Raw genomic sequence first — 8,211 nt, forward strand, 5'->3', positions numbered from 1 at the left:
GGATCAGGGGGTGGAGACGGGTAGGTTTAAGGATCAGGGGGTGGAGACGGGTAGGTTTAGATATGTGTAAGGTGGGAGGAGTTGGATCTGGATCCAACCACGCCCCCTGGATCTTGTGTTCTGCAGTGAGGACCATCTCAACTGTATCAACCAAGAATGATCTATTATCACATTTTCCCCCCATCATTCATATATTTTAAACTTATTTCTGTTATTTATTTTCGAAATACCTCCACTACATCTATGGCTGCCAATTTATTCCTTTCATGAGTGATTTTTGTCTTGTCTTGGCTTTTTTGTGAAACTTTTTTATTTTAATTTTATAAAGTGAACTTTGATAATACAGAGCCTTCGCAAACCCCAGTACACCCAGTGTCTTTTGTAATATAGTCATTTAATGCATTTTGCTAAAATACAGTAGTGTTCCCAATATCTAGTGTTCTTTACATTACCCTCCTAAGTATTTTGGATAGTATATATATATACAGTATATATAATAATGTCTGTTAAGTACTATAAAGTGACTAAAATGTTCTATGTTGCACATATCAAATAGTTACGCAATATCCACAATGTTTATTTATTTAATCATTTATTGTAAATGCAGCAATATGAAGACATTTTAATGGAAACAATGTTTTAAAAAGAAATACCTAGTTTATAATCGATACAAAAGAGCAGATGAATTTCATTGTACATATCCCAACCAGTCATATCATAACCTAAATTAACTACATGACACTCAATTTATACTTTAAACATTTTATTTCATTCCCATCGGAATAACAATATTGCTGAACAACATTTTTTCTTTGTAAGAAAAATACTGTATAGTACAGAACACAATAGTGTAGAACACAAGAGTTTGACTTATGATGCTGTAGGCCTTTTCATTTTATATAGAAACCTTATTCTTTTTTGCATTGGTTTTCAGTTTCATACTCTCTCACATAGCCTAATTTCCCCAGTGTTCGTCTGATTGTAACTTCAGAAACTTTGACTTTAGCTAGGGCAAGACAAGCTTGCAGTTCTTTGGTCGTTATTTCGGGTTTCTTCGTGACTTCCTTGATGATTTTACGTTTGACCTTTGTTGAGATTTTCGGCGGTCGACCACTCCTGGGAAGATTCATCACTGTTCCAAGTGTTTTCCATTTGCAGATTATAGATCTGATTGTGGATTTGTGAAGTCCCATAATCTTTGAAATGGATTTGTAACCCTTACCAGACTTATGGTAAGAAATTATCTTTTCTTTGATATCTTCTGAAATTTCACCTGACCGTACCATTGTGCATTTACAGACCCTTTGCGCTGGCAACTTTATGTCTGTTTAATGGCTAAGGATCAAAATAAGATTCAATAGAAGTAGTGCTTGCTGTCCTCAGATGGAGCTGAAGGCTGATCTAGGGTGCCCAACCACTTCAGCAAGGTATCTATGAAAAAGCAAATAAAATACTTAACTCTGGGCTGCGTTTCCCAAAAGCAAAAGCCACCGATGGAGCTACGATCAATTTAGGCTTATGGTGCTTTTGGGAAATGCAGCCCTAGTCTTTGTGAGGCAAGGCAAGTTTATTTACAGTATAGTACATTTCATACACCATGATAATTCAAAGATCTCAAGTCGAACATACTCAAACTGTTGAAGCATTTGGCAAAACATTACATTACCACAACTGAAATAAAATATTTTCACTGCATGTAAACTTCCATTATTTTCACATAAAACAATTTATTAATTGTTGATGAACTAAATCGTGTATATAATTAAACTGAATCGTTTAAATGAATCGAAATTCGACAAAATCGACTCCTTGTCAACCCAAAGATTTACAATTTAACGTGTGATAATTTCAAGATAATAATGAGTTTGACCACAATATTTGTAAACATCAATAGCAATTGCATTAGCAATGCAAGCTAACAGCCGGTTAGCTTCAGTTACCCTGCTGAAGAGCCGCTGAACAGAGCTATTAAGACATATAATGCCAAATAAACGAGTGGCATTTTAAGATAATTTAAATAACACATCTATTATTCACCTGCACCCACAGATTTAAGCTTCTAACGTTACTGGCTAACTACTGAAGAAAACCCCAAACACTTTCCTTCTCGGTAAATGGACAAATATCCTCAGATCATTATATGTCATGCCAAAACGAAGTGTCTATTAGATAAATAATTATATTTAATCTTACCTGTGATCTTCTCTAACGTCCAGCTTTAATGGGCTGAAGTTTCTATGCAGTTGCTGACTGGAAATCCTTAGAGCCAGGGTTTCCAGGTTTTCACAACAAAACCTGCTCAAATGCTACTCAAAACTAGTCTAAAACTAGCCCGATGACGTTTCGAGGGGGATCCCCCGGTAAAAATCGCGTTCCGGTGGGTAAAATACACGTTTTTTGGCGAGGTTCCCCTGGAAAACCGCGGATTTAGCGACACTGCTTGGAGCAAATGAGGCGTTTTACGCCACATCGACCCCTAGCGTTCGCCACCTTGAGCGCCCATATTCACTCGAGACTTATCAATTATTACTTTCTTATTCTTTTATTCTCTACATAGCTCCAAGTATAATCTGAATCTACAACTAATTTAGTTTCCTTACTCACTTTAGAGTGACATATTACCAAATCTGGAATTTATAGGGCAGAATAGGACAGATACTTTTTGGATAATTATATGTATCGAGTTATTTAGTTAGATGAATACAATGGAAAATATGTTATTATCAATAACCAACCTGCCAACATTTCTCAGAAACACTCAATAAAGGTTCTGCAGCTGGATGTATCTCGAAACACTGGGCTTTATATGTTGTTGCAAGTATTCGCCACAAAGTGGCAATATTTTGTTCTAAAAATCAGCATTTTACAGTTTTCCAGTCAGTGCAGCGATTTATAGACATTCAGGCAGCCTGCATTGTAAAATCAATCTCAAGAGAGATGAAAATATGAATTTGAGTTTATGGAACTGGTAGAGAACTTTGTCTTATGTTGCAAGGAGAAAAACATCCAACTGAACACCAGTAAGATAGAAGAGAAGTTTGGCTTCAAAGACCATTTATAAATCAGGGCTCCAGACAAAAAAATCCCAGCAGCCACTGCTATCACACAGAGATGCAACTGTTATAGTGTTTGGGAATACTCATGCCTAATTTAAACACATAATCACATGAATCAGATGAAAAATAAAACATTTTAGAAGAGAACGCAGCATCACAGTTGTCTGAACCAACGAGCATTAATCTGTATCAGCCAGTCATTTCCCATCTTCTTGGCGTGGGAGCTGAACACGCAGAAATACAGCTTGGGTGATTTTTCTTTTACATCTTCTGGAATTTCCTTTGATCGTGGCATTATGCACTTGCTGAATGAATCTTTGATTGAATCTTCAGGTTGATTTTGAGAAGTGCTGTAGAAGTAAGGAAGAAGTGTAGAAGTGCCCAGCAAGGTATCTATAAGAGTTAAAAAAACAAAACATTCATTACATTTGATCTCTCTGCTAGATCTGTTTTGAAGACCTGTTCAGTGACATTAAAAATATTTAGTGTGAACTATTTAGACAGACAAACAGTTATACTAATTTAATTCATTATACATACTTAAACAATTATTAAATAAATAATAAAACATTTACACTACCAAAAGTTTGATCAAGGTCATAAGATTTAATGTTTTTGAAAGACATTTCTTATGTTCACCAAGGCTGCATTTATTTGATTGAGAAAAAAAGTTAAAAACTGTAAGATTGTGATATAGCCTATTTCAATTTGAAATTAAGTAAAATTTAGCTGAATATATTTCTGTGATGGCAAAGCAGCCATTATACATTCATCCCTTAGAAATCAGTCTAATATGCTGATTTGTTACTCAATAAATATTTCTTATTATCAGTCTGGAAAAGTTGTGCTCCTTAATATTTTTGTATAGACTTTTTACAGGATTCTTTGATGAGGAAGAAGTTCAAAAGAATAGTATTTATTTGAAATAAATTTTTTTGTAACATTATAAATGGCACTTCTAATGAATTTATAGCCTACTTGCGGAATAAAAAACAATTGAAAAAATCGAATTCAATTAAAACTCCAACCTTTTGAATGGTTCAGTAAAACACGAACAAAACCTTCTTTAAAAATTCAACCTCAATCAACGGAGGCTCCGAAATATATGAAATATGAATACGACTAACGTTACATTGTTTTTAGCAAGAGGCTGGTTAACTTCGATCTTCACTGTGTAACTGACACCAAACGGAGCGACTGTGACCTAATAAAACACAACGAGCGAAAGGAAAACGATAAGGAAAAATAATAAGCTAAACAATAACTGACATCGTCGTAGTCAATGCAGTTTAAAGGAACACGGTAACCTATTGACATAAATCGCTTCTTCTTTCTGTAATTACATGTTCTAATTGACATGTCCTTTCAAAAACTGCACGAAAACATTTAGACTAATCCTACCAGGCTTTGTGTCCCATAAATTGACAAAATCCGGATACAGATCGCTTATGTTAACGCCAAAGTGTAAACGCTTGGGCAGCAGCTGACTAAATCCCGCTTCATAAGAGTCATCACAACGTGTCAACATAAGAGACCTCTAGTTTACAAATGATTATGGACTTCAGTTTTATGCATACCACGCAGTATCCACATCGCACATCTGTCTTTATTATAGCACACGAGTATCCGTGTGTTATGCAGTATAGACTGCGGTTAGGCCAGCCTCCACTTTGAAAAACACGGTCATTCTAGCGCCATGCTGTTTCGTTGTCTCTGTCAATAATGAATAAATAAATGACGAATGAATAAATAAAAAAAATTATAATACAGATGTTTGTATTATTGTAAACGGTCTGATAAAATGAAAATGACTTCAAATTTTGAGTAATATTAAATGTAGAATTTCCAAATGATATGAAAACAACTGTCTGATGAGAAATAACAAAATAAAAGCCTTTCATAAACTTCCATATAATCATCTTTATCTGTACATTCACATAAAAAGGAAACTCCCAGTTTCCACAGAACAATTTCAATTCAGATTGACAGTCCACTACCCAGGGTGTCACTCAGTCAGTTTCAGGACTGATGTTGCATTACATAATAAGAGCCCTCCAAAAACTCATATTCTACCTGTCCTGCCTGTGATTTTGGATAGCTCTAAAAAGGAAACTCCTGTAATGTTTCCACTACAACTTGATGACTTTGACTATAGAAAATAAACAAAAAAACAAACTAATGCATTTACACTTTTCTACAGATATTCAATTTTAGGTCCCAACCCAGTCATAACCCAAGTAATTGATATGACGAACATATATGCATGTTTTGTTTATTATTTGTTTATAATAGTAATATATTGATGAACATTTCTCTTATTTTGCTGTCAGGCCACATACAATGAGATGAACAAAAATATTACTGCATAAATATCCTATTGCACAGAATAACTTTAGTGAGTGAACAAAATTATATATACATAAAAATATATAACTATTCATGCCTGACACAGAAATAAGTACAAAAAAAAGTGTATAAGAAGAGTAACAGTGCTGGCAACATGTTTTTACTGTGGATTGTTGCAAGCCTGTTTCTGACACAATAGGATCCTTATTAAACAAAAACTTCCACTTCTGTCGTTACAAGATTTTTCTCAAAAACTACAGTTTCCTGAATCTTCTTCTCCAACAAGAGATGAGCATTTATTTTCTTCTTTTTCTGCAGTGATTTTTGCCTTGGTACTCTCTCACGATGCCTGATTAGGTCCAGTCTCTTCCTGATTGTGGATTCATGAACTTTGACTTTAGATAGAGCAAAAATAGCCTGCAGCTCTTTAGATGTTATTTCAGGATTTTTTGCGACTTCTTGGATGATTTTACATTGCGCCCATGGAGAGATTTTAGGCGGTCGACCACTCCTAGGAAGATTCATCACTGTTCCGAGCATTTTCCACTTGCAGATTATGGATCTGATTGTAAATTGGTGAAGTCCCATAATCTTTGAAATTGATTTGTATCCTTTACCTGCCTTATGGTAGAGAATTACCTTCTCTTTGAACTCTTCAGGAAGTTAATTTGATCGCGGCATTATGCGTTTGCTGAATCGTCACAGGATGATCCAGGGTTACAGCAGAGCCCAAACACAAAATATCTGCAAGAAGGTAAATAATAAAGCAGGTTTTAAACCACCTGGTTCTCATAACAATAAATACAAAACCTACTTTGGTTTTATAGCAGGGGAAATAAACAAGAGGAAGCGGCGTCACATTGGATCAGCCAAGACATCCAAAAGATACAGATGGCTGAAGAGGACACTTACTTTTAATTTAGATTATGGGTATTATACTGAAAACAGACGTCAAACTGCTTGTGCCTAGTCACCTTTAACCTTCTTAGTTCAAGGCTTTCTGACCTAATAGCCCACATTCATTAATGTAGGGTAATTAAAATACAATTGTCCGTTCACCATTTTACCTACTAAAGTAAAATCATTTAAACTAAACAAAAAAAAAAAAGGTAAAAAGGCAGTGGTCCAATTGTAAAAAAAATTCAGGGGGGATGGTGTGGTCAATTTCTCTGGAAGGCAGGGGATCCTGTAGCTAATTTTACATAACGATTACAATTTGTCTAAAAAGGTTTTTAATTTAATGAAAAATAAGCCATATTAAACTATTATTTATACGTTTTTTCTTCCTTCTGGGGCCTGAAACGGAGGAATTTTGGTCAATACCGCTAATTAAACAATATTTCGCTGAATGTGTTTTTGTGCTGGCACCTTGGCTGGTTTAGGCATAGACATAATAAATACCTAGACACCTCATTGGCTGCTTTGAGCCGGTGTTGCGATACGTCAACGCGTCCGCCATGTTTATCCGGGCAAGATTGCTTTAAAAACAAATGGAGGTAAATGGGGGAGCTGTGTTTTTTTCTGGATAAAAACACGATAACGTTTACATTTATCAGCCAATTTCAGTGATTTGTGATCTACATGGGAGTTCAAAATAAGTCTGTCTTTAGTTAGGCTTGGAAAATGATTAATTTTCATAAGAAATTGTGAAAGCTCTCACTCAACACTTGTGTTGATTTGTTTGATTTTTTTTTCTGTTAACAATTCTAATATTAATGTAGTATAACCGTGATATATACATGTAATGTAATTTTAATGTACATTAAATGAAATTAAGTGTTTTCATTGTCTTCAAACCCAACATTTTAGCTTTTCTTGTGTTTCAGGACTCCAGTGGCAACCTGTGAAGCTCTGGTGAACTCCATGCCCAAGAGGGTTAAGGCAGTGCTCGAAAATAACGGTGGCCACACAAAATATTGACACTTTGGGCCCAATTTGGACATTTCCACTTAGGGGTGTACTCACTTTTGTGGCCAGTGGTTTAGACATTAATGGCTGTGTGTTGAGTTATTTTGAGGGGACAGCAAATTTACACTGTTATACAAGCTGTACACTCACTACTTTACATTGTAGTGTAAGAAATTATAGTCTGCCTCGACCAAACTTACACTCCAATTAAACTATTCTCCTTTCTCTACAAAGAGCTTAATTATCATAGAGATAATTCTTTCATGTTTGAGCGTAGGATGCTCGGGGTTCTTTCTGACTCCGTTGAACCCAAGGTACTACATGTACTTTATCACTGATATGCTGCAATAAACATCTTCATCGAGATCGTCATCGTCCTCATCATTTTTCTTACATTGGTGAGCCACCCAGCGCAGGAGTTTCCAAAAAGCAGGAAAAAGGTAAGAAAAGCGGTTTCTTTCTTTTTGCTGGATTTGTCAGGGAAACCCCTTCGTTTAAAAAAAATCTAGAAAAGAAATGGTAAGGATAGAAGATAAGTTTATTCAGTATTAGCAGGAGGAGTTCTTAAGCCTATTTCGTATAATTCTGTTTAAAATTACTGAATTAACCCGATGTAGTGTGGTGGCAGAGCTGTATTGGAATCGTTGTTTCTAAAGTAACTGAAGCAAAGTGCTTAACTTTAAAGTTTCTAAAGTAACTGAAACTTGTTGTTGGTCTCTTATAATTCTGTAAGATTCTAAAGTAATTGAATCAACGCAGTGTGGTGGCAGAGTTGTATTAGATCTGTTGTGTCTGAAGTTGTAAGTTTCTAACGTTGAAACTGACTGTGAAGATGTTATAATTCTGATTGAATTCTAAAGTAACTGAATTGATCCGACGTAGTGTGATCACAGAATTATTT

General features: G+C 35.3%; 1 long non-coding RNA gene across 1 annotated transcript in view; it reads right to left on the reverse strand.

Annotated features, from left to right (window-relative positions):
- Window positions 1-3,316: 3,316 nt before the first annotated feature.
- The window catches only part of LOC107595134 (uncharacterized), an 18,845-nt gene continuing 13,950 nt past the window's right edge, over window positions 3,317-8,211 (reverse strand). The window contains exons 2-3 of the long non-coding RNA XR_001610235.1: window positions 4,458-4,527; window positions 3,317-3,449 (exon numbers count right to left, since the gene is read on the reverse strand). This is a non-coding gene — a long non-coding RNA (uncharacterized lncRNA). The remainder of the gene's footprint in view (window positions 3,450-4,457; window positions 4,528-8,211) is intronic.

This window comes from Sinocyclocheilus grahami, unplaced genomic scaffold (assembly GCF_001515645.1).
Source record: "Sinocyclocheilus grahami isolate Dianchi unplaced genomic scaffold, SAMN03320097.WGS_v1.1 scaffold197.1, whole genome shotgun sequence".
NCBI classification, from domain to species: domain Eukaryota; kingdom Metazoa; phylum Chordata; class Actinopteri; order Cypriniformes; family Cyprinidae; genus Sinocyclocheilus; species Sinocyclocheilus grahami.